The sequence below is a fragment of the Ursus maritimus genome, unplaced genomic scaffold (genome assembly GCF_017311325.1).
Source record: "Ursus maritimus isolate PB19 unplaced genomic scaffold, ASM1731132v1 scaffold_12, whole genome shotgun sequence".
In the NCBI taxonomy this organism is placed as follows: Eukaryota; Metazoa; Chordata; class Mammalia; order Carnivora; family Ursidae; genus Ursus; species Ursus maritimus.
This window is the reverse complement of record NW_024423564.1, coordinates 50,818,389-50,843,605: the sequence shown is the minus strand read 5'-3', so window position 1 is coordinate 50,843,605 and position 25,217 is coordinate 50,818,389. Positions and strand designations below refer to the sequence as shown.

The 25,217-nt window shown below is 41.0% G+C and overlaps 1 protein-coding gene and 1 pseudogene across 2 annotated transcripts in view; one reads left to right on the top strand and one right to left on the bottom strand.

Annotated features, from left to right (window-relative positions):
* Nucleotides 1-25,217, top strand: part of DNAJC6 (DnaJ heat shock protein family (Hsp40) member C6) — a 148,193-nt gene that overhangs the window by 58,074 nt on the left and 64,902 nt on the right. The window lies entirely within an intron of this gene.
* Nucleotides 11,533-20,111, bottom strand: LOC103663094 (annotated as a pseudogene).

Genomic DNA, 25,217 nt, shown 5'->3' with positions numbered 1-25,217 from the left:
ATTGATGACTCCAGGTCTTCTAACATATTGGGAAATGACACATTTGCAGAGGAGGAGAGTTGAGGTCTTGGGCACCCTGTGGCCAAGATGTATCAGCTACTCTAAAAGGAGACAAGCTGGAGGGATAGAACAGTAAAAATTGGATTTTAACTGCTAAGGAAATTGGCTCAGGTTGCCTTGAAATGTATAGCAGCATTTCACTTTAATTATTGGTCTTAAAATCCAGCCACTAAATTGCCTAACATGGTGGGAGCCTGGCTTTGTCTCTCAGTGTGCCAGGAGAGAACTGTCTCCATTATGCCTCATTGGCACCCGGAGCCTGGGAGGCTTTCACACACTGTCTTGTTTTGTGAGCATTTGCAGTTGTAACAGAAGACAGTTCTATTTCATATGTTGCTTTGTTTTCAAGCCATCGCATGAGAGCTCGGCTTCTTGTCTCTTAAAAAGCAAAACCAAACCAAAACAAGAACCCTGTTTTTGTTTATAGCAGGATACATATTTATGAAGAGAAAATATAAAACAATTTAGTAAGTGGCATAAAAATGAAAATAAAAGTTCATTTCATTCCTCCCCAACTTTTAGTTTTACCCTCCAGATATAATTAATATTGTTTCTTGTATGTACTTATAGAATTTTTTATGCATTACAAGCTTATACAAAGCCACATAGACACATGCAGATTCCTGCACACGAACACATGTGCACATACACATTCATATATAATAAATACCTGTATATCCTGGGATCCTTCTATACATGCTATTATAGAACTTGATTTTTACTTGACACTATGACTTGGGTAATTTTATACATTTTTACCTAGCGATGTACCACATTTTCTCTAATGACCACTTTGAAGTCCACTGTTCCAATTCTTCTACTGATAGGCAGCAAATATCTTTGAGTATATATTTATGTATTGTATAAGTGGTACACCCATTGGATAAATTCTTAGAAGTGGAATTGCTAGGAGAAAGAGCACACTCATGTCACGTTATGATAGATCTTGCCAGATTGCTGTCTAAAGAGCCTTGTTCCAACTTAAATTTCTGCTAACAGTATATGTGACTACTTGTTTTCCCAGACCCTTGTTAAAGCTGAGTGTTATTATCAAACTTCTTAATTTTGAGAAATAGTGCTAATGGTTCTCATAAGTGAGAAATAGTGGTAATGGTTCACTTGAAACTGGCATTACATTTTGATACTTCCATGAGTTATTTTTGTTGTTGGAAATGTTTTTTTTTTTTAAGATTTTATTTACTTGAGATAAAGAGAGAGGGAGAGAGCATGGGGGGAGAAGGGGTAGTGGCAGAGGGAGAAGCAGACTTCCTGCTGAGGAGGGAGCCTGATGCGGGACTCAATGCCGGGACCCTGGGATCATGACCTGAGCCCAAGGCAGACACTTAACTGACTGAGCCACCCAGGCACTGCGGAAATGGGTTTTAATTACTTTTTATTACAGAGGTAATACATATTTAAGGCAAAACAATTTAGGAAATGCAGAAAAGCGCAAAAGAAAAAATAACTGATAAGCTTGTTTTCTGTAGATGACTTATGTTAACGTTTTGAAATACATCCTTCTGCCTCTTATCTGTGCATAAAGTATGAATGAAACAATTGTGTTACCTTCTTCGCTCTTTGCTGATTGTGGCCGCTGGTTTTCTTGTGAAATACTGCAGTACGGAAGTGGGGAGTACACTGGAGTTGGAGCCAGTGGCTGTTCGGATTCAAGTTTTGACATCACTAACTAACTTTGTGAACTTGGGCAAGACATTCTACTCCTCTGAGCCCCTCTGCAAAACAGATAATGTCTTTCTCATCAGATTTTAGGAAAATCAAATGGGTTAAGGTACAGAAAAGTACCCTAGTGCATTCCCTGCCCTCTAGTAGTACTTAATAAGTGTTGGCTGTATCAAGAAGTGGACATGAAGTAAGACCATGTTGGCAATATTTTATTATCCTGAGGTTTCTTTAAGGTGGATGATGTTTCTCTCTTCATTTTACAAGGTTCTGAGCATTTTCTTCATTATATCCATACTGGGATTATTCATAAGCTTTAAGGCAATTTGTGGTCACCATGTAGTCCTCATAAATGTGTGGGATATCTATTACTACAGCTCTTGGTTGAGGCAGTCAGCAAGCTTGATACATGGTGGGGTGTTCAGAAGAGCCCAGTTGAAGGAGAATTTTTTTTTAAACATTTTATTTATTTACTTGACAGAGAGAGAGACAGCCAGCGAGAGAGGGGATACAAGCAGGGGGAGTGGGAGAGGAAGAAGCAGGCTCTTAGTGGAGGAGCCTGATGTGGGGCTCGAACCCAGAACACTGGGATCACGCCCTGAGCCAAAGGCAGATGCTTAACCACTGCGCTACCCAGGCGCCCCTGAAGGAGAATTTTGAAGGTGGAGGATGAAGTGAGGAGCTTCCTAAGGTTGAAAGGAAATTACCATTTATATTCTAAGTGTAACTAGGCATTGCTTATTTTTTTCTTTCTTCTTTTCTTCTCTTTCTTTCGTCCTCCCCCCGCCGGTGTTTCCACAAAAGCTAATACATGTAAAGCAGTGGTTTCCTACTTTATACCCCTCCTCCCTCCATGGGACATTTGGCAATGTCTAGAGACATTTTTAGTTGTTGCAGTGCAAGGGTGGGTGATGGGTTGTTATTGGCATTTAGTGGGTAGAGGCCAGGGTGCTACTAAACACCCTGTAATGCACAGGACAGCTCCCCACAACAAAGAATTGTCTGGCTCAAAATGTCAGTAGTGCAAAGGTTGAGAAACCCTTATACAAAAGGAATGAATATATTGATTATGAGCTAAAGATGGTGAACTTGGTGAAGTATGTGTCCATTGACCATCAGGTCCTGGTCAGTACTACAAATTAAACTATATCTGAAAGGAATTCTTCCTGACTGCAGGAGGGTCCTTTGCTTTTCAGAGAGAGATGGTATAAGCTGTGCAATAGTTCTCTTTGCCCAGGGCTATTCTCTAAAGGTAGCTGGCGTCCTAGAGAGTTCGAGTTCCTGTCTCTGTTTTCTCAGAATCCAAGATAGATTTCCTTTGTTCATTCCAGTATTTATTCATTTAGCAGACACCATTAAAAGTGACTATTAGCCCAAGTACTGTGCTCTGAGATAAAAAGAAAAAGAAACAAAAACTGCGGTATCTGCCTTCAAGGAGCTTAGAAGACAGTATTGTGGTGAAGGACTCAGATCTGGTCTGTGTTTCCTCAGTTCCTGCCTCTGCTATTTGTAATGTATGTGATCCAGGTCCTCATTTTAGGATGAGGTTAAGAATAGTCTAGCGCATGTGATTGTTATGATAATTAAAATGTTGACAAGCCAAGTATTTAGAACAGTAGCTAGTTCAATAAAATTTTAGTTCGTTTTATTATTTTTATTTCACTACTACTACAGGAATCCTGGAGCTTTATGAATTATCTAGTTTAGGATTTTCAGATTTGATTAGTACTAGATTCCTTTTCTCCATAAAGCCTTACTTAGACTATCAATATATGAATTACATGAAAACAGAGCAACTCTTATAAAGTAAGGTTGGGAGACTGGGATACTGCTTTCCACCTCTCTCTCATAACTGCTGAACATGGGGCTGTGGAGAATCCACTTTGACAACTACCAGTCTCAAACTGTTCATTCATTTTAAGAGCAAGGAAACCGAAGCCTGGGGAGAGGAAGTGATTTAAATGGGGCATGTGGCAAGTACACAAATAACTCTAATGTACATGTGTCAAGCACAGAAAGAATGTTCTAAGGGGGATTTCAGAGAGGGCAGAGACAGTCTCCTTGGTTAGGTTGTATTTAGGATCAGTCTGAAGAATGGGTAGGATTTTAAAGTTTTAGATAGAATGGGAAAGAATATTTCAGAGGAAGAAATAGTATGATAAAGGGATGGAAGAAAAAACATTAGAGATCTTACCCATGTTCTAGTAAATTATCTTTGGTTGCAAGTAATAAAAGCTTATTTCAAAACATTTTAACTGAAAACCAAAGGAAGAGAATTGCAAAATCACAGGGTACTTTCTGCATCCCAAGGTCAAGGAGTAGAGCTCAGCTTCATTTGGGCCTGGAACTCCAGAGCTGAGAGCTTTCTGGCAGCCTCTCTCTTTCTTGTGTTTCATGGTTCTTGTTTTTTTTTTCTTCATAAAACATTTTTATTGGCTGCATATTGTTTTATTGGATATAATCTTAAAGAAAAAATAACACTTCCATTTTTTTTTTAGATTTTTTGTTTGTTTATTTTGTTTTGTATTTTTTTTAATGTTTTTTATTATATTATGTTAGTCACCATACAGTACACCCCTGGTTTTAGATGTAAAGTTCGATGATTCATTAGTTGTTTTACGCTCTCCTGTGCATTTGCTACACCCTTTATTCTCTCTCTGTGGACCAGCTTTCCTGACTTCTTTGTGTGCATGGCTTCCCCAAATGTGACTCATTCAAGCCACTCATACATGCCACTCATTCAAGCAACCAGTCTCCATGGATCATCTATCTCTAAATCCCAAACTCTAAATTCTAAGAGGAGAGAATCCAATGGGCTTGAGAGGCATTATTTGTGTACCTCTCATCCAATAGTTGTAGCCAGAGTGGAGGATGTGAGAAACCTGTCTTGTCATGTCAACATAGTTGGTGAAGCCCTACTCAAGGATGAAGAAGAGACAGAACCAACCCGCAAGTTGTTTCTTCAATGTAAGTACAGACAGGCATCTATGTAGCTGTACATAAGGATGGGGTAGTTAATACGGGCAAGAAGTAAGTGAGTGGATTGACAGACTTCTCTGAAGAGGGACACAAGTGCTGTCTCTGATGTGTAGGGAGGATGTCCTCAGGTGGAGAAGGGTAAGGGAGGACATTCTAAGGAGGAGCTGACTGGGAACAAAGAGGAACATTGGATGTTTGAGCAGCAGAGCAGCTGAGTACCTAATGTGCCAGTGACTTCAGTCATTCATACAACAAACATTTATTGAGGGCTTGCTAGGAAGTCGGTATGTTTGTGGATGAAGAAATAAAAATTAAAGTAAACTGCTTCCCTAATGTCATAGAGAATGGGAATATAAACCATATCTAGCATGTACCAAAGTCTTAAAAACTTTTTCCTCTACATTTTTTCATTTATGCTTTTTCTACTTGATTTTACAAGGTTAAAAATGACTTAGAGCAAGGTTAGTGGCTCATGTTTTTTTTTTTTTAAACAACTTTTGAGATTATGCCTTGTCCTTACTTCCTAAAGTAAGAATAGGCAAATAGTTTTCATAACTATAAAATGATTGATGTATGAGTATTTGTTTTAGAGGGATTGTTTGGGCAGATGATTTTTTAAATGTTTGATAATTCTAACATTTTAGTATTTAGGGACTTGTTCTCTTTCATCTCAGCGAAGTTGGCAACCAGTTGGATTTAATTCATTGTAGGATTACTTATAATAGGAGAAATTTTAAAACAGCCTATAATGTTCCAAATAAGGGAATTGGTTCAGATAAGTATGATATGCCTATATAGTGTTACTAAGTAGCCATCAAAATGTTGAAGGAGTTTTTACTGTTAATGGAAAGATCTTTGAAACAGAAAATTTGTGGAATAAACAAGGAATAAACTATGCTAAATTAAACTATATAAACATGTGTATATTTATATATACATAGAGGAAAATCATTGTAAGAGCATATACTAGTCCAAAAATGAAAGAACTAGATCAAAATATTACAAAAGGATATTTCAGTCATAGGGTACCAGTAATTCTGACATTTTATTTTTTAGGTGTTTTGCTAAAGTTTCAATAATAAATTCATATTTCATAACTACAATTTTATGTAAGTATGTTCTTTTTTGTTGCTACTTTTATAACTGCAATTTGTATGGAAATAATTATAGATTCACATGCAGTTGTAAGAAACAATACAAAGAGATCCTTGTAAATGTTGCCCCTCTCTCCCAGTGCCAATATTTTATAAAACTACAGTGTAGTATCACAGCTGAGATACGGACATGACACATGTCACATACATGACACACCTCATATTTCCCTGGGCTGTGTAAGTGTGTGTGCACATTCTGCGCTATTTATCAGCTGTGTGGATTCATGAATCCAGCACCACAGTTCCTTCAGTAGCACAGGGAGCCCTCACGCTGCCTTTTTATAATCACGTCATGCCCACCCACCACTATTCTCTTAGAAATGTAACGAAATCACATGTGTAGGGCATTTATTTTATTTTGCTTTTTCATCTGAAACCATAATTGTAGAACTTTAGAGTAGAACAATTAGCAGAATATGGGAATTTTAGAGGGGAAGTGGGAAAGGTTTTATGATTTTCGAACACATCATCGGCTTGAGCTCTCTTCTCCTTGCCCCAAACACCTTTTTCTCAGTAATGTCTGTCTTGAGTTAGCTATCATTTTCTGTGGAAACCCTTATCTGGCCCTCTAAATCTGGGTCAGATGGTTCTCCTCTGTGCCTTGATTATACTCTGTTTAACTCCTTGTGACAATTTTACCTTGTTATAATTGCTTGTAGATAACCAATAAATATTGGATGGGTGGATGAGGTCTGGATAAGAGTCCTTTCTCAGTTTCCGATGAGCCTCCAACTGCCAGCTTCCCTTCCAGGACCTACTACTCTTTGAGTTGCTGTTGATCCTGCTTGCATGTCACAGCATTTATGTAGCAAGCCCTGGTTAGTTTTGGCTATGCAGCTATGTGCCCAGTCCACGAATTCCAGCCCTCTACCTACTGGTGCTTCCACCAGAATGACTACTCCCATCTTCTCAGCTCCTCACATCTTTTTCTTTTCCTCCTCCATTTCTAAAGCTAATGCGATGTTGATGATGACTGCTATCAACAGCTATGGGCCTAACACTGTGCCATGTGCTTGGCATGCATTATCTCTTTTAATACAATACACTTTAAGTTACGTCTTGCTGTACCCGTTTTTAAAATGAGGAAACTGAGACTCAAAAAAAGGTGAATAACTTGTCCAGAATCATGTATCCAAGCAAGTGGTAGAAGTGGATTGAAATCTAGGACTGTCTACTATAAAGCCCGCTTCTCCGACCAGCCTGTAAAGAAGGGGCTGAGTCCGTTTGAACTGCATGGTCCTCCCCCAACTCAGCACTTCCTCTAGAAACCTGTCTACTCTCTGACTGAACCCTTCTAGTCATGTAGCTTTGGACTTTGGATGACAGCCATTCTATTGCTGGACAAGAAGCATTGCTCAGAAGTTGTCTTTTGATATTCAGTGGAAATCTGTTCTTCACTGTCACAGTGCTATATCTAGGTGGGTTGTAGTTCTGTCCTGTGGTGCAACATAAATTACTCTGAATCTGTAGACCCCTCGTGGTATAGTTAGAAGGGATTTTAATGATTTTCTGGTGTTATCTGTTACAGATGAGGAAACTAGAGTGCAAAGAAAGGAGCCCTGTTCAACTTACTACACTTGAGTTACTTGAAACCTAATTCTGTTGCTCTGGCTTACCTTTCTCCTTCTCGATCTTACAGTCTTTCCTCCTGAGATGGGTTTTTCTGACCTTTCATTGCCCTAGTCATTGTCCTGTGGACACTCTCCAGCTGACCACTGTCCTCTTGTTTCTGGAGCTGACCTTGATATTCCAAATTTGGGTTGATTGCCTAGAACCCTGAAGATTAATTCTGCAAGTCATTATGAGAACCTACTATGTGGGTTACTTTTGCGGTAAATATCTTTGCTGCTGAGATCTCTGTGGTAAACATTTTTGCCACATAATTAATGGCTGTAACACAATTTTGCCATAAAAGATAACAAAAATAACTGGTTGGCATTTTGGTTTGACAGTTTGGTTTTATCATCAAACTGGTTGACAGTTTGGATTCATTCTCCATTGACACAGCACTCCCATTTTTATGTAAGTCTTCGCTCTCATGATGATCCATACAGTGGCATAGAATTTTGGTCCTACATTTCCCATAGAGTTTTGGAATGTCTATAAACAGACTTGTGACAGTACACCAAGAGCAAAGAACAGCATAGAAGACTTTCAGAATGCAATAAAAATCTTGGTTACAAATATGCATCCTAATATTTGGAAACGGATACATCTCTTAATGAAGGAAGAAATTTTAGCAAAAAAAGAAAAAAGTGTGATGCCAAATGAGGAGATAAATGAATCAACAAGCAAAAAAATGTATAATATGATGAATGAAAGACTTCAAAGACAAGTGCTTAGGTACTATCCACAAAATAAAATCAGTTATTTGCACAGGATTGCTGTGAATCTACACACATCTTAAATGCATTCAATATTTTGTATTTTGTAATAAAGTCTTTTTGTTTTTCATATTTCATTACATCTTTTTAAATGGATGTCTTTTATTTTTCATGATTTTATTTTTTACAGCAGAATTGCCTTCTGACCAATTAGTTATACGATGAAAATGTTTGCAGCAAAAATGCTGGGGCAAAGCAGTCTATGGCAAAAATGCCTATGGTGAAAATGTCATAACCCTCCCCCACATTTTGCCTTTCTTCTAACTCTACGATATTTGTGAAGCTACAGTTCGGCTGCATGTAATAAAGGCCATAATAACTGTGGCTTAAACTGATGGAAGCTTATTTCTTGCTCTTATAAAGCCCTGATCTGGAATGGCAGCTCTACTCTATGAAATAATGAGGATCCCAGGCTCTTCTGTCTTGTAGCTTTATGTTCCTTAGGATTACTCTCTTCCTCCTTATCCAAGGTGGCAACCAACACATTTGTTTTCCAGCATACTTCGTCCCTCTAAGAAACACCCTGGAAGTTATAGTCTCACTTCCACTCACTTCCTGTTGGTTGAAACTTAATGACATGGTCACACCTTGCTGAAGGGAAGCATGGGAAATATAGTCTTATTTTGGGAGGCCCCATGATCAGCTAACACATATTATTAAGGAAGGAGAGGGGGGAAATGGATATTGGTTGAACAATTGCAGTCTTTGCCACAGCCTTCCTCATGTTTCAGCTCCAGGAAAACAAGCCCCAGGTTGATGCTCTATAGTTACTAGCCTCCCAGGCTTATGAAGTTCCATTTCTAAGGAAGATGGCAAAGCAGGACCCCCTCCCCCATCCCAAGGGCAGTTAAGAGAAATTCTCAGGATTTCATGAAAGACTGAAATTCAGAATCTTTGTGAGGAGGTCACAATGGTAGAAGTAGCTGTCATTATTTGAGCTTAACATGCTTAACATGCATTATCTTACTTGATTCTCAGAGGAATTTTGTGAGGCAGATACTTTTGTTAATCCCTAGCTTAAAGGTCACGTTTTCAGAGAGATGAAGTAACTTCCCCAAGGTCACATGGCAAATATGCAGGAAAACTGCTACCTATCACAGTGTGCTGGTGGCCCGAGGTCATTGCCCTCTACACTTTGATGCCAGGCAAAGCAGAGTTGCTCATTAACACTTCATAAAGCCCTCTCATGTTCTTCATAATCATCAGATACTTCTAATTATAACCTGAGCAGGAAGTGTTGTTTTAAGTAGGTTATGAGCCCCAAGTTGAAGGGATGGGTCTTAACATCCTGTTTGCTGAGTCTGAACTCAGGAAAGAAAAAAAACTTGGTGACCAAACTGGGAAAGGCTGTTGTTTCTGTGTTCCATCTAGCCATCAGCAGCACTCCTTGGGATGTTTTCTTTTGTGTGAGGTAACTGAGATGCAGAGATTATAGGATTTATTACCTATGGTAGAGCTAGGATTTGACTCCACGTTGGTCTGAGAGAACCAAGGAGAAGGAATCAATCATGCAAAGAGCCAGGAAGAGGTTCCTAAAGCAAAAACAAATGCCTTGAGTAGGGAAAATGGAGAAGAGGCAAGAAATAAACTAAAATCATGTTTGGGCCTTATATATTTTAGAGCTTGTTTGTTATAGAAGGAGAGATAGAGGGGCACCTGGGTAGCACAGCGGTTAAGCGCCTGCCTTCGGCTCAGGGCGTGATCCCGGCGTTCTGGGATCGAGCCCCACATCAGGCTCCTCCGCTATGAGCCTGCTTCTTCCTCTCCTACTCCCCCTGCTTGTGTTCCCTCTCTCGCTGGCTGTCTCTATCTCTGTCAAATAAATAAATAAAATCTTAAAAAAAAAAAAAAAAAAGGAGAGATAGAAGCTCATTGTTAGTGGTACCCCCACCCCCAGTGGAGATTCAGTGGCTATTTTGGGGCAAACCTCAGTGATGTCGGGGTAAGTGCCATCATGCTTGTCAAATTTTACTTTGCCTGGGTATCTTTGGAAGAGTGATCAACAACTCCCTTGATGAAGTGTTGTTCTTTTTTGTGTCATTAAACACACCTTTGGAAGTAGTTATATGGGCAATACTCCTTTCTGAATTCTTTAGATCTTCCAGGGTCTTTGAACATAGAAAGAAAGCAGTGATGTTTTGATATTAGCAGTGGTGTCTAAAGATATTTAGATCTCCCTTTCCTCTTAAAATCCATTTACGCAGTAAAGGGTTGAAAATCAGATGATTACCCAGTTTCTCAAACCTGGGATTTATAGAAAAGTGGAGGGTACTGAAAGGGTGTTCTGTTGGTAGAGGTGCTGAGCTGCTCTGAAAACAATGGCAGATTCTTGTATTTACAGTGACTAGAGCCTCACAGATGTGCACTAGCTGGTAGTAGTCCATCCATTGCTAGGATATTTGCACACGGTTCCAGTTTGAGCACTTAGGTTCTTAATCTAATGTTAATTCAGCTATTCATATTAAGGTTTGTAAAATACCAAAAGGTTCTTAAAAAAAAAAAAAAAGCAAGCACAAAGAATGCAAGCCCAGTAATTAATTGTGGGAATTTGATAGTACATTCTGGACTTATTATTTGCCCAGGCTCAGCAGAAATCCTTTTGATGTACTTCCAATAACAATAAAAATAACAGCTTGGTGAAATAAATGGACTCTTAGGTGGAGAACTGAAGTTCTGGAAAGAGCTCTATCTTCTAATCGCATTGCTATTTGGCATTGGCCGTGAGTACAAACCATCAAAGTCTTATTTTTAGTTTATGAAGGGCTTCCTCGGACATCATTTTATTTTATTTTTACAACTGCTTGTAGCTGAGTATAATTATCTTCATTTTGTGGCCGAGGAGAGTGAGGCTCAAAGTGGTAAGTGACTTGCCCAAAGTCACAACATAGCTAACAGGTCACAGAATCAGGACTACAACCCAGATGTTGTACTTAGAGGCACACTTCTGAAAAAAATAGTAGCTTTAAAATCTTAAAAAAATATATATATATAGTGCCACCTTTAGGACAATGTCTTAGGGATTTTTTTTTTCTCCATGAATGTTGTTTCAAATATTTTAAGGAAATAACTGAAAATTCTATTCTGTACTAACCTTAATAACACTTTCTATAATGTCCCTGAGTCCATAATTCCTCAGGACTATCTGATTAATCTTTAATATTGCCTTGCGTTTGATGATACCACATTAAAGGCAAAATCCTGGAGAATCACTTACTAAGGATTTGTCAATCATTTGCATGACCTTTTTTATTTTGTTATTTTATTTTTATTTTTTGGTAGTTTTATGGTTTTATGAACACAAGTACAACATGCACGTAAGCTGTCTATTCATTTTCTTCTCTGCACAGCCCAGTGTTGGGATTGGTGACTGTAATGGCCAGCTGGCTACTCTTTCCACAATGGCTTCGTAGTTCTTGGAGGAGACATTATGAGCAATCTCTGCATAGTGAGATTTCTTGCACATCAGCAGCACTTCAAGCTCCTTGACGTTGTGGACCAGGAGCTTCCGGAAGCCACTGGGCAGCGCATGCTTTGTTTTCTTGTTGTTCCTGTAACCAGCGTTGGGCATCAAGATCCGGCCCTTGAATCTTCTGTGCACCCTACTGTCAGTGTCTCTGGGTTTCCGCCAGTTACGGTTAATATCGGTCTGGTTGGTGCCTGCTGAACTTCTTGCTCCTCTTTTGAATGATCTTGGGCTTCACTGGAGGTCTGAGGGCGGCCAAGATGCTGAGTTGGAGATGGCTGTGAGACAGAGAGGGAACTGCGTGACCTTTTTTAGAAGCATAGATATGAATAGAAATAAAACTATTTCACAAAGTAACCAAGGCTTTAGCCATGTCCATATCTGATTCACTCATTATAAGAAATCCTTTTGAAGATATGTTTTGAACTTCTTGAACTAGATCATTGAGAAAGAGATGGCAGTTTTGTTGTTAGGTTAATTTATCCCTGCTTTGAGAGAGGGCCGTAATAAAACTGTATCCAGAGAAAAAGAAGACTCCAAGATGAGATTATACTTGCAGAATTTTCTAGGCAGACATGATGATTCCAAGTGTAAGATGTAATTGTGTTTGACAAAGAACTAGGAGAATATAGACTACAAAACTCCTTAAGCCTGACAGCGTCCGGCAAGGTGATAAATGATGTGAGGTCTCTTAGAATGGCTTTTCTTGGGATAAAACACAAAATGTAACATATGCAGAATTGTTGCTGGAGAGAACACAGCAAAAATACTGTTGAGCAGCACAAGAAACCTAGAAAAGCATGTACACAGTTCAGAAGAAAGCCAGAGCGTGGGCTATTGGGAGAACCCTTGTGGTTTCCCGGGACTGGAGCAGGGAGCTGGCAAATTGGGGAGGAACACAGGAGGTGAGACTGTCGAGGTAAGCAGCATCCAGGTCATTTGAGGTTTTGTAGACCCTGTTACCTGGAGCACCTACAAGTTTCTATGAAGGGCTTGATAAGATTAAGTTTGTATTTTAATGACATCTTTCTGGAGAGGACTGAAAGGGTTCCAGGCTGGCCATAGGGAGACTTAGTGGGACACTTAGGCTGCAGATGAAATTGGCCTGACCTAAGGCACTAGCTAGCTGTGGGTTTGTAGAAGGTGTGATGGTTTTGGTGTTTGCCTGTAGGAACAGGAGGAGGAGATAAGGGGCCTCTCAGATCTCTTTGTATTCACCCATTTTTGCCATAAAACCTTTGGGCTTTTGTGGTCAATCCACAAAAGAGATTTGTTGATTCTTGAACAGATCCTCTCCAAATGACCACTCCCTCCCCAAGCTGCTACTGCCCTTGGTTGGGGCTTTTTTATTCCAAGAACCTTATGGGCAAATGATTACCTTATTTGTGTGTGGCCATATCTCTTTATGCAGGGACATTTTATTCTAGTGCAGGAGGAAACATATGTCTTTAAGTGACTAACCAGAAGTACAGCGATTCAGCTCTTTTAGAAGGTGATAGACCTTCTAATGTATATACCATATAAACACCAAAACGCATGTGTTTCCTTTAAGATAATAACAAAGGTGGTAAGAATGACTATCACTAAGATTTGAAGGGTATTGTATATAATTTGAGGCTCCCCATCACCTGCAAGACAAAATTCAAGTGTCTTAAAGGGGATATAAGCATTCCATAAAGTGGTTCCTGCCTACCCCACCACGCTTTGCTCAACAGTCTGTCAAGTATTGCTGGCTAGTTTATAGTTCAAAATTTAAAAACAAAATTAACAATGTTTATGGAGCCAGACACTTTGGGAAATAACAGTGCCTCAAACAAACTATGTCTATCCTTTTCTATGCAGCTCCTTTTCTAGTAGGTGGAGACAAAAGGAAAAAAAAAGATAAAAATATACCATGAAGAAAAATAAACTAGAATAGGGAGCCTGGGGGTGCTGCTTTATATAGGGCAATCTGGAAAGCCTCTCTGAGAAAGGAACATTTAAGTAGACCTGTAGGAAGTGAGGAAGCAAGCCATGCGCATATCTGGGGGAAGAGTGGGAAAGTGCGTGCCAAGGCCCTGAGACAGCTAAGGATATGTTGAATAGAGGCACAGTGTGGCTGCAGCAAAGACACAGGGAAGGAGCAGTTGGAGAGAAGTCAGAGAGGTATGCAGAGCTTGACTCCTACAGAGCCTTGTAGGACATTGCAAGAGCTTTGATTTTTTACTCTAAGTGGGGCAGGAAACCAATGGAAGATTTTAAGCAGAAGAGTAACATAATTTGCCTTATTTCTTAGAAGAATGCTTTTGTTGCTCTTCGTTTAACAGACTGCAGCGAGGCAAGGGTGGAGGTAAAGACACCAGTTAAGAGGCCGCTGTGATAATTCAGGGGAGAAATGATGGTGACTTACATCTCTGGTTGGTGGCACCACGGGTCATTAGTAAGGAGAGGTGGATTATATCTATACGTATGTGCATATATAAAATATTGCATTATAATTATGGCATATAATGTGTATAATATGTAAATACATAAACCTTCCTACTTTCAAATATATATGAAAGTAGGAAGGGGAAACAACACAAGTAGAAAGCAGAAACACATGTTTCTATCACATAGCTACAACAGTTTTCAACTTGTGATCAGTCTTACTTCTTCTGTACCTGTACCTGCCCTCTGGATTATTGTGATGCAAATCCCAGCCATAGTATCATTTCATCTTTTACATTTCCACATGTCTCTAAAATATAAGATCTTCCTTTAAAAACATTATCACAATATTCTCCTTCCATCTAGAATATTAATAACAATTCCTTAATATCATCAACTATCCACTGTGTTCAAAATTTCCCAATTCTTTTAAGTAGGAGTTTTATTTTTTCCTTTTTATAGTTTGTTAGAACAAGGATCCAATAGTGTTCATGCATTGAAGTTGGTTGACAGGTCTCTTAATTTTCTTTATCTTCTGAAACCTCCTCTCCATCTCTTTTTTGTCCCTTTGTAATATCTTTGTAGAAAAAATCGGGTGACCTGCACTGTAGATTTTTCCTAATAACTGTGTTTTGCTGGCTGACCGCATTGCTGTGGTACACAACCTATTCCTCAGTACCCTGTGTTCCCCGGTAGTTAGATCTAAATGCTTGATCAGATTGAGATTCAGACTAGATCCTTGCAAGACTGTCTCATACATTGTGTTTTGTATTTCCACTGGGGGTACATAATGCATGGTTGTTTCTGTTTTTCTGATCACTGCCTAGTTCCATTATTTTATTGGGAGTTGTGAAGGGTACATTCTATCATAATTCTTTATCTGTTAGCTGGAATACTTCTATGAAATAGATATTCCCCTTCATCAGATATTTGGTTACCCTGAAATACAGTTCATAAAAGGCAGGAATGGCTCATTTTTCTTTCTTTTTATTTATTTTTCAAAAATGAAGGATTGGTTCCCTAGTCTTCTGCAAGGGTGACTAATGAAGTTTCTCTCTCTCCTTCTCTCTTTATCTTATTGTTATGAACTCATGTTTGTTTTTTTTTTCCTTTTATTATTATGTTATGTTAGTCACCATACAGTACATCATTAGTTCTTGATGTAGTGTTCCATGATTCATTGTTTGTGTATAACACCCAGTGCTCTATGCAATATGTGCCCTCCTTAATACCCATCACCGGGCTCATGTTTGTAAACGTGTATTTGTTTCAATCTGGTGCAGTTATTATTCTTACTCAAATGGACCCATCTTTGGCCAGAGCCAACCTCTTCCCTTGGTGTCTGAGTCTTTTTGACATATCACAGTGGTCATTGATCTTCCCTTGCTTTCTGATATCACACATCAGTCTCATTGTGTACATTTTCTGCTCCAGTCTCTAATCAGATATTTTTCAAAGGTTCCTAGTTCTTTTTAGAGGGAAATGATGTTTCAGGACTACACTCTTGGATTAGATGCTCACTGCTGCTGAATTGGTCTTTGTGTCTAGCCCTGTTCAGTGGACAGAGTTAGAAACACATTTTTTAAAAGATAAAACACATCATGGATTCATTATGATACTTCCAACTCAAAGTCAGGAATGTGGGATTTTTACTTAATTCCATCCATCTTTCACATTGCTATCTCTCACATCTGTATCTCTTTTCTCCCATTCCAAAAATCCTGGTCCTCAATTATACCAATATAATTACTTATTTGCCTTTTGCCATAATACACAGTCGCAGAATAACAATACCAACACTACCACCTAACCAGTTTAAGTTTGTAACGTTGTTTGGTTGTTTTGTTTTGTGTTGTGTTTTGGTCTGGATATATTTCACTTTAAGACTGTTATTTTGTATCTTAAAGTCACTTGAGATAGTTTCTCTCTGTGTGGTTTATATCATCAACTTGAAACCTAGTTGGGTTCATTTACTTCCTTTTGCTCTCCCTTTTTAGGGGTTGCTTTTAAATGGATGTTTTTAATTATAGATTTATATAGTTCCAAATTCAAATCTATCAAACAAGTTGTATTCAAAGAACTCCAGCTTCTGTCCCTGCTCCCTAGACCCTGTCTCCTGCTGCTTAGGTATTTTTGAGTTTATCTTTTCACTTTGCAAATATGAGGGTGTGTGTGTGTGTGCACATGTGCATGTGTATTCATTATATACAGATGTTTCCCCCACGTGTCCCTCCACTCTGTGTTAGGTAAGTAAGAGTTCTACATACATTTTGGATTCTGAATAAAATTTGAAGGTTGCAGAGACAGTATTTTCTGAAAGATGGAATATGAAATATGAGAATAGGGTCAAGGCCAATACCCTGGAGATATTGCTTAATCAATGGGTAGAATGGAATAACCCAGCCCTAAGAGCCCTTAGGCCATCTGTCCAGGTGGGTCTGGTTAGCCTCACTCATCCTTTTTTTTTTTTTTAAGATTTTATTTATTTATTTGATAGAGAGACAGCCAGCGAGAGAGGGAACACAAGTAGGGGGAGTGGGAGAGGAAGGAGCAGGCTCATAGTGGAGGAGCCTGATGTGGGGCTCAATCCCAGAACGTTGGGATCACGCCCTGAGCCAAAGGCAGATGCTTAACGACTGAGCCACCCAGGCGCCCCTAGCCTCACTCATCCTTGCAGACTCTATTCAGCTTTCCTTGCCCTGAGGTACACTTCTCTGTGTTCTGCTGATACCCAGTGCATAATACTGTCCTTCGCATGTGGCATGGTCTCTCTCTTTTTTAATGTTTACCTGATCAATAAACTGGGAGCAGCTTGAGGGCAGGGATCCTGCTTTCTTCTGTTATCCTGGCACCCAGCATGAAGCCTTTTAGCAACTCAATAAATACATGAGTAGATGAGTAAGCCAGGCACAACACTAGGTTCTTTCACAGGTATTTATCCCTGATTTTTGGAATAACTCCACAAGGTAGATGTTATCCCATTTTACAGATGAAGAAACTGAGGCACAGAAAGGCTCAAGTGCTTATCTAAAGGAATAGCTAGTAAATTGCTAAGCCGGAGTTTGGACCCAGGTCTGTCTAATGCCAAAGGCACACACCCTCACCTGTTGTTTCGATCTGGATCTAGGTGTATTCATTCAAGAAATAGGAGAGATGGCCAGCACTTTGCCTTTATTAACTGTGTGAACTCATCAGGTAACGTAGCCTCTCTATCTGTTTCCATATCTGCAAAACACAAGATGATAATATTCTATACCTCTTAGGGTTGTAAAGTATTTAGAATAATCTCTGGCACACAGTAGGCGCTCAAATGTTGGCTGATTTTGTTACCGTTTATTTTTCCTAGCAGAATGCTAGAATACTCTTACTACCACTGCATCCACAGTTCCCTGCTCTGTGCTGAGTATGCAGTCTATCTAACCCACCTGGCTGGACTTCTAGGAGCTCACAGTCAGTTAAAAAGGCAAGATGCAGCTGTTTAAAGGTTACAAAAAAGGGCACCAAGGGAGTGGTCAGTCAGTTCGAGATTAGTGCCAAGTGCAGGGGAAGAGGACAGAAGGAGCTCGCAGCTGGCCGATCTGTTACATAACAGCCCCACCAGGGCCTCCCAGACAGAAATAGAAAACAGGAGCTATGACGGAGATCTGAATGTCTTTGTTTGACCAGTGCCGCCTATGGTGGCAGTTAAACTTCAACTCCATGTCCAATTTGGTAGGGCCCTACCTGTCCCTTGCCCTGTGGCAAATGGCATACATTACAATTACACACCCACATTCTATAGTGTCTGTGAATTACCAAGTCACCAGTGTTACAGGGCCTTAGGGAGCAGTTAATTCCACCTCCTCATTTTATAGAGGGAGAGACTTTGCCCAGAAAGAGGGTATGCTGTCCACTTCAGGGCATACTGGTATTTGGAACTTGAACTCCTTTGGTTCTCCCCCAGAGCCAGATAATACAAATTCCCAAATGCCTGGGTTCATATTGGTGAGGGAGTGGACCTCAGTATGGATGTGGGTCCTCAGTATGAATGTGTGTGAGGAGGAGAGTGTTGGCTCCACTCCCGTGCTGCTCCCATCGTCCTTGGCCAGTCCAGGCTTCCCGCCTGGGCAGGGCCCAGTGACAGTGGCTGCTGAGGGAACAGTTGGGAGGCCCCAGGACATGCCATCTCTGCTGCCTGATTTACGTTGGACAGGGTCTTCTCGGGGCCCTTTCAGACGTACCTCACTCCAGCACTGCTGGCGATTGCACTGAGACCTCTACTCTTCAGCCGAAAGGGGAAATGAAGACTGTGGTGGGAAAAGGATATGGGATTGAGAGCCAGGGAGACCTGATGCATGTTCTTAGGCTGCTGTTTGTTAGATATGTGACTTTTATCCAATTATTTAAATTTTTTAAAAGATTTTTCAAAATATTTTTTTAAGATTTTATTTATTTAAGAGAGAGAGAAAGTAAGAGAGAGAGAGAGAGAGAGAACATGAGTAGGGGGAGGGGCAGAGGGAGAAGGAGAAGTGGACTCCCCACTGAGCAGGGAGCCCAACGTGGGGCTCAATCCCAGGACCCTAAGATCATAACCTGAACCAAAAGCAGATGCTTAACCGAGCCACCCAGGTGCCCCCCCACTATTTAACTTGAATGAGCCTCAATTTCCTCCTCTGTGAAATGGGTATAATAATATCCCATTCAGCAGGTTGTTGTAAGGTTTCACACATGGTAGCACATGTGAAGCACCTGGCAGATAAAAAATGCTCAGTAAATGATAGCTCCCTCATCTCTCCCCCTCTCCTTCTCCCGTTCTCCCTCCCTTCCCTCCTTCTCTCCCCCTCTCTCTCCCTCCTTTACCCTCCTTCTCTCTCTCTCCCTCTCTCTCTCTCTCTCTCTCTCTCACTTTCTCTCCCCCTCCCTTCCTCCTTCCCTCTCCCCCCACCCCACCTTCATTTAAAGCTGCTTATCTTCAATGAGGAAGTGTGGCATAGGGCGTGGCTGTGTTCTTACACTTGCTTGTTTATCAGAAGCTCCTGGGGGGTGTTGAAAGATGTACACTTTAGGCCCCACCTTCAGAGATTCCCGTTCAGAAAAAATATGGAGATCTGGATTTTCAACCGGCACCCCAGGCTGTTTTAATGCAGTAGGCTGGCATCTACGATTTCTCGAGGGAGAAACCTGACATTTAATCCTGGGAACCCCTTGTATCACTGCTTACAAGGTTTCTTAGGCTCTGTAACTTCTCTGAGCCTTATCTCAGTACCTGTAAAGTGGGGCCATCTTTGCCTTTTTTGTGGAGTCCTTGTAAGGGTGAAATGAATCGGTGTGTGTGAAGCATATGGCTTACACCTGGCACATGGGGGAACCCAGTGAAGATCAGCCCCCCCAGGGCTGCTACATTTGCATGTACAATTACAGTATACATTGACAGACTTTTTCGAGGGGTCAGGTGGGGACCGAGATCATTAACAAAAAGCTGTATCACCCTTTTCCAACATGTATAACAGTTCTGTGTAAGCTGGCTATAATCCTCTTGCCTCCTTTTAGAGAAGGGCACCAAACCTTTAAAATGCATCCACTAACCCACACTTGGACCATTCTTTGGGTTTTGTAAAGACACATTATTCATGATGGAAGGCCACCTGCTTTCAGGCTCTCATGTTGTCCCTCTTTTACCAAGACTCTTTTTTGTGGTTGCTAGTGCCCATCTTTGAAATCTCAGAGCCTGTGAGCTCTGATCATTTTAGCTGGGATCTGACAGGCACCAAGGGAGACCAGGTACCGCTAATGATTTATCGTCTCTCTCAGCCATAGCCTTCTCAAAGAAGGCTGTGACCCTGGGTTTATTAGTGCTAATGTGCTTTTATACCTCAAAGGGCCTTGACAATGGGCAGGTCTGCACAGTCCACAGAATGGTTCTCTGGGGAGGATGGAGAGCGTGTCCGCAAGTTGGTTCTTTGAGCTCTTGCTCTTTCCGGTCTTGGGCGCTCTGGTCGCCATTCCTGCAATACTTGTGCGTGTGGCTGGTAAACACAAGAATCAGAGTCTGAGCAGCTGTGGACCCGGAAGACTGTGTGTGCCTGTAGGGTGAGTACCGTTAGGCAGCAAGAAGAGGCTAATTTAGGAAAGTGCATCTTTTTTTAATTGAAATATATTTGACATATAACATTATGTAAATTTAAAGTATACAGTGCCTTGATTCGATACATTTATATATTGTAGCATGATTGCCATTAGAGCGATTACACCTCCATCATGTCACATAATTATCATTTCTTTTTTTGTGGTTGAAATAATTAAGTTCTAGTCTCTTAGCAAGTTGGATGATTATAATACAATATTATTGTCTGTATTTACTATGCTGTGCATTAGATCTCTAAGACTTATTTACTACTTGTTGCAAGTTTGTACCCTGTAAACAACATCTCTTCTATCCCCCTACCTTCCAGCCCTTGGTAATACCATTTTATTTTCTGTTTTTATGAGTATGGCTTTTTAAATTATTTATTTATTTATTTGAGAGAGGAAAAGAGAGCAGGGGGGAGGGGCAGAGGGAGAGGGAGAGAGAGTCTTAAGCAGACTCTATGTTGAGTGAGGAGCCTGACTTGGGTCTCCATCTCATGACCCTGAGATCACAACCTAAGCTGAAACCAAGAGTCCGGTGCTTAACCGATTGTGCCGCCCAGGTGCTCCTGGCTTTTTTAGATTCCACATATGAGGAAAGAACATCTTAAGCCAACATCCCTTTATATAACCACCAAGGCCTTATGAGGGACCATAAGCACAGCTAGGCTTTGGCCTCCCTCCGATGTCAAAGTCTCAGAAGGCAGTTTTCCTTTATTTGTGCCTTCCCAGTGCCTGATTTTTCTCAGTTTTTCCCTTCTGAATGTCTGATCTTAAAAGATATCCATAGATCATACCAGAGTAGACATCGGGCCAGGAGCTGGCTTCTCTATTCTCCAGTGGTGCTCTCTGGTTTGACCATTTTCCTTTGTGTCTTAAGCTTTTAACAAAGACATATGGGACAGCACTTCTCCTATGTGCTGAGAAGATCATGGGCTTTCGAGGAAGACAGACCTTGGGAAGAGCCTTGGCTGTGTGTCTGTATTTGTGTGTTGGGTCCTCAGTTTGCTCATGTGTAAAAGGGGGATAGTAAAGCTTATTTGGAATCCTAATTGTGAGGATTAAATGAGATAATGGGTATAACGCTTGGAGTACCAGTTCCCAGCAGTCAGAAGGTGATTAATAAGTGATCGCTACAGCCATTACCTTGCGGCACTTCAAGGCAATTGCAGGAAGTTTAAGAGTGAAGTGGGGCTCTTGATTTCTTGACAGATTTAATTCAGCTCGATTCAGTGTCCTATTTTGCACTGTTTATCTTGGTAGGTGTCCTCCTGGGTGCGTGGTATAGATATAAATTAAGCACCGTCTCTGTTCTCACTAAGCATTTCTTTCTGATTCTCAGTTAATTTGTCTTGTTGCAGCTTCAATAAAACATTCCTCCACCCCTCCCAGTAATTCTAAATAAATGTCCGCTCCTTTGAAGGAGTGGTTAATTTGACCTTCGAGCCTCTGGGGACTTGCAGATCACTCACCTTCCTAGTCTCACCTCCCACCCTCTTAACACACCCTCTACATCCTCCCAATTCCCTGAGGAAACAGTGCGTGTTGGTTTCAGCACATATCACAGTTGGTGCCTTAGACACATTAGTCACCATCTCAGAGTCCTCTCCTTCTCTTCTATAGAGGAGACTAATTCCCATCTCTCAGCATTGGGTGAGGATTCATGCCTGTCAGTCTTTGGATTAAGAGCAGATGGACTCACACAGACCAGACTGCAGGAAATGGAAGAGACATACAAGTATCTGCATCTGCCAGATGCCAAGCAGAGACAGAGCTACCTTGAACTCAGGAAGGCCCTGGGCGTACAGTGACCTGTCTGTGCTCTTTGTGGTGCCATTTCTGCAGCCTGCAGAAGAGAAGCCACATGGCTCTTTCCTGTCCCCCTTCCCCCTCCAGGCTCCTTGTAGTAGTGGATGGTGGCAAAGATGGCATGATGATAATGGGACCTATTGAGCACTTCTTATATACATATGTTCGTGTGTGTGTGTCTGTGTGTGTGTTTGTATTGCAGTTACAATTTTTATCTCAAAATTGAGATCCAAAGAGTTACATAGCACCCTTAAGCATGTAGAAAACAGGGAAGGTGGTAGAAATGATGGCTATGGTTCCTCCCAAACTGACTTCAGACTTTTGATGGTTGGTTAACTAGCATGCCAGGGAGATAATCAATTATCTATGTGTCTCATAAGCAACACCCAATGTTTGGCTTATTTGTCACTGGTATATTTTGTTATCTTTCTGTGGGTGAAGAAACAGTTCTCAGAAAATTTAATCCAGCTGCCAGTGCTATGCTCAGAATTCAATTAAATCCATAATTTCCAATTAATGGGCCATCATGCCAATATTGAGGTCATGTCGTTAATCTTCCTTTTATTTTAGGATTTCCACTGTCATGACTTATAGCGAAGCTCAGCCCGTCTTGTCAGAATTATTGGAGCATAATTAAGCCAGGAAGACAGCCAGAACAGCTATTTAATGGTTAACATGGGAGCCAGGGAGGAACCCCCTTCCTTTGCTTGGTAAGCCTGCCTCAGGCAGCATGGGGCCACATGTAAGGATTTCCAATTGACGACCCTTTCCTGGATGTCTGATCTCTGTTTAGTTTAAATTCCCATTTGGTAAAATCTCCAGGTAAGGAAAAGCTTTCACTGTCTCGGTTGGTGATCCATTGTGAGCAGTGTTACAGTTAATTCAGTGCCACCACGTGTATCTCCACCTTAAGTTACCATTTGCTAAGTTCTGACTTCGTGGACAGTAGGCTTTTGCGGATGGTGGATTTAACCTCTGTGATGATTCTATGAGGAAGATATCAGAGGCTTTTCCTTTGCCTAAAGTTTATACAGGTAGTAAGTGGCCTTTCCACTGAATTGATGGAAGACCTTGGCAGTTCTAGATGCAGATCATTCCCAAATGCCTGTTTCTCTTTCTCAAGGTCATTTGCCCAATAGGATCTCCTCCACTTTCCCCTAGAGGAGTAAGAAGATAGGCATGCCTGGGCAGACACTACCTATGATGGCCTTCCAGGTGACAGATGCCTTTCTACCATTATCCCATTTAAACCTCATAACATATATTGAAGGAAGATATTATCTGCCCCCATTTTACAGTTGAGGAAACCAGGGCTTAGAGAGATTCATTAACCTGCCCATTGTTGCTCAGGAAATAAGGAAGATCAATGTCATGAATCCAGATCTGCTTATTTGCAAAGCTTAGGTCCTTTCCATCACATCATTTGTACCAAATGCTTCTTCCCTTTTCCTGGTTCTCCAGAAGTGCTTATTGTTGAGTTGACACTCTTCGGGATAAGTAGTGCATGGAGGGCCATTTTTTTTTTTTTTTAAAGCAGGGGATCCACAGAGAGGTTAGGAACCAACCCACTGTCCAATAGGTAAGGGTGTGCCTGGAGAGTTGGCCCATGTCTGCTGTGTGCCAAGCCCACACCCATGCCATCTCTTAAGTCTGGCCAAGCACTGAAGCCAACCCCTGTCACAGCCTTTGACCGAATCGGCACAGTGTTGGGTTTTCCAGCATGAGAGGGTAGTAGTCAGACCTTTATGAGAATGTCTCCACAAGCCAACTCCATGCCAGAAGCTTTGTCCTTGAGAGCAGTCAAACAGAGGACTTGCAGTTTTTCTTTGCATTTCAGTAGCAGATGTTCCTCCCAATGCTTGCTGTGGTTTGGTTTTGTTGCCTTTTTTTTTTTTGGTTTGGTCTTTTGTTTGTCCCAGGTTCACCTTCAGAATGTGTCTGCATTCCCTGTTGAGTTAGCATTTAAATGTGTCCTTACTCGGAGGTCACTTAACGTCCTTGAGCATCTTTATGCTTGGCACGACCTAACTACAGAGGTTCCCGCTAACATGTTTATTTAAGAATTAGCTACCGAAGGTACTGCTTTGAAATTTTCCTCAGGTGCCCTCAGATGGAATACTGGCTTTTGAAATATGTCCTAAAGGATGTGCAGTCCCTGGGGAATTCCACTTGTCTGAGGCAATATTAATCTGCTCTGGGAACAGCTTCTTGGCAATCTGCTGATAACCATTGTTTTATCATTTGTTATGTAAGTGTGAGGAGCAGTTTCCACAAGCAGGTGTATAGAGAGCAAGTAAAAGTTCTTGCTCTTTAGCTTGACCTTCAATCCTCCTGGGATTTGAGGACCCCCATATTCCCAGTCTCGCCTCCCTCCCCTCTATACACTTTCCACATGTTCCCAGTTTCCCTGCAGGATCTCCTTGTCCCCGGACTTGCCTCAGACACATTTCTCACCATCTCACAGTGCACCTTGTTCCTCCTCTGGCTGGTGGAGACTGGAATACCCGTGTCTCGGCGCTCTTAGGAAGGTCCCCAGGACTGTTACAACTGGTGCCCAGTTATGCTCCTTTTCCTTTTTTTTTTTTTTTTTTATTAGAGGGAACATGAGTGGGGGAGGGGCAAGGGATAGGAAGAGAGAGAATCCTCAAGCAGACTCTCCACTGAGTGTGGAGCCCAGGACCCTGAGATCATGACCTGAGCCAAAATCCAGAGTCAGCCACTTAACTGACTGAGCCACCCATAGTGCCCAGTCCTTTTGTTTTTCATCTATGTCCCTTCAACCCATTTCCACCCAAACTGCTAATCAAATACCACCTCTTCCTTAAAGCCTTCCTCCTTCCTTCTTCCACCGACCTATATCCCTCTCTTCAAACTGGACATAAGCACTTCTGAACTCCTGTCCGTTATATATATACTAATATAATATGAGCAATAAAGAATCCTGGGATTTTAGGGACACCTGGGTGGCTCACGTGTACATGCACACGGAACATACAATGTGTATGTGTGCATGTACATAAAGATACGGAACTAAAAAGGCAAGGACACATGGTTCTTCAAAATGTTACCAGGGTTACTCTTGTTTATTTGTTTATTTTTAAAAAATTTTTATTTATTTATTTATTTATTTATTTATTTATTTATTTATGAGAGAGAGAGAGAGAGAGAGAGAGA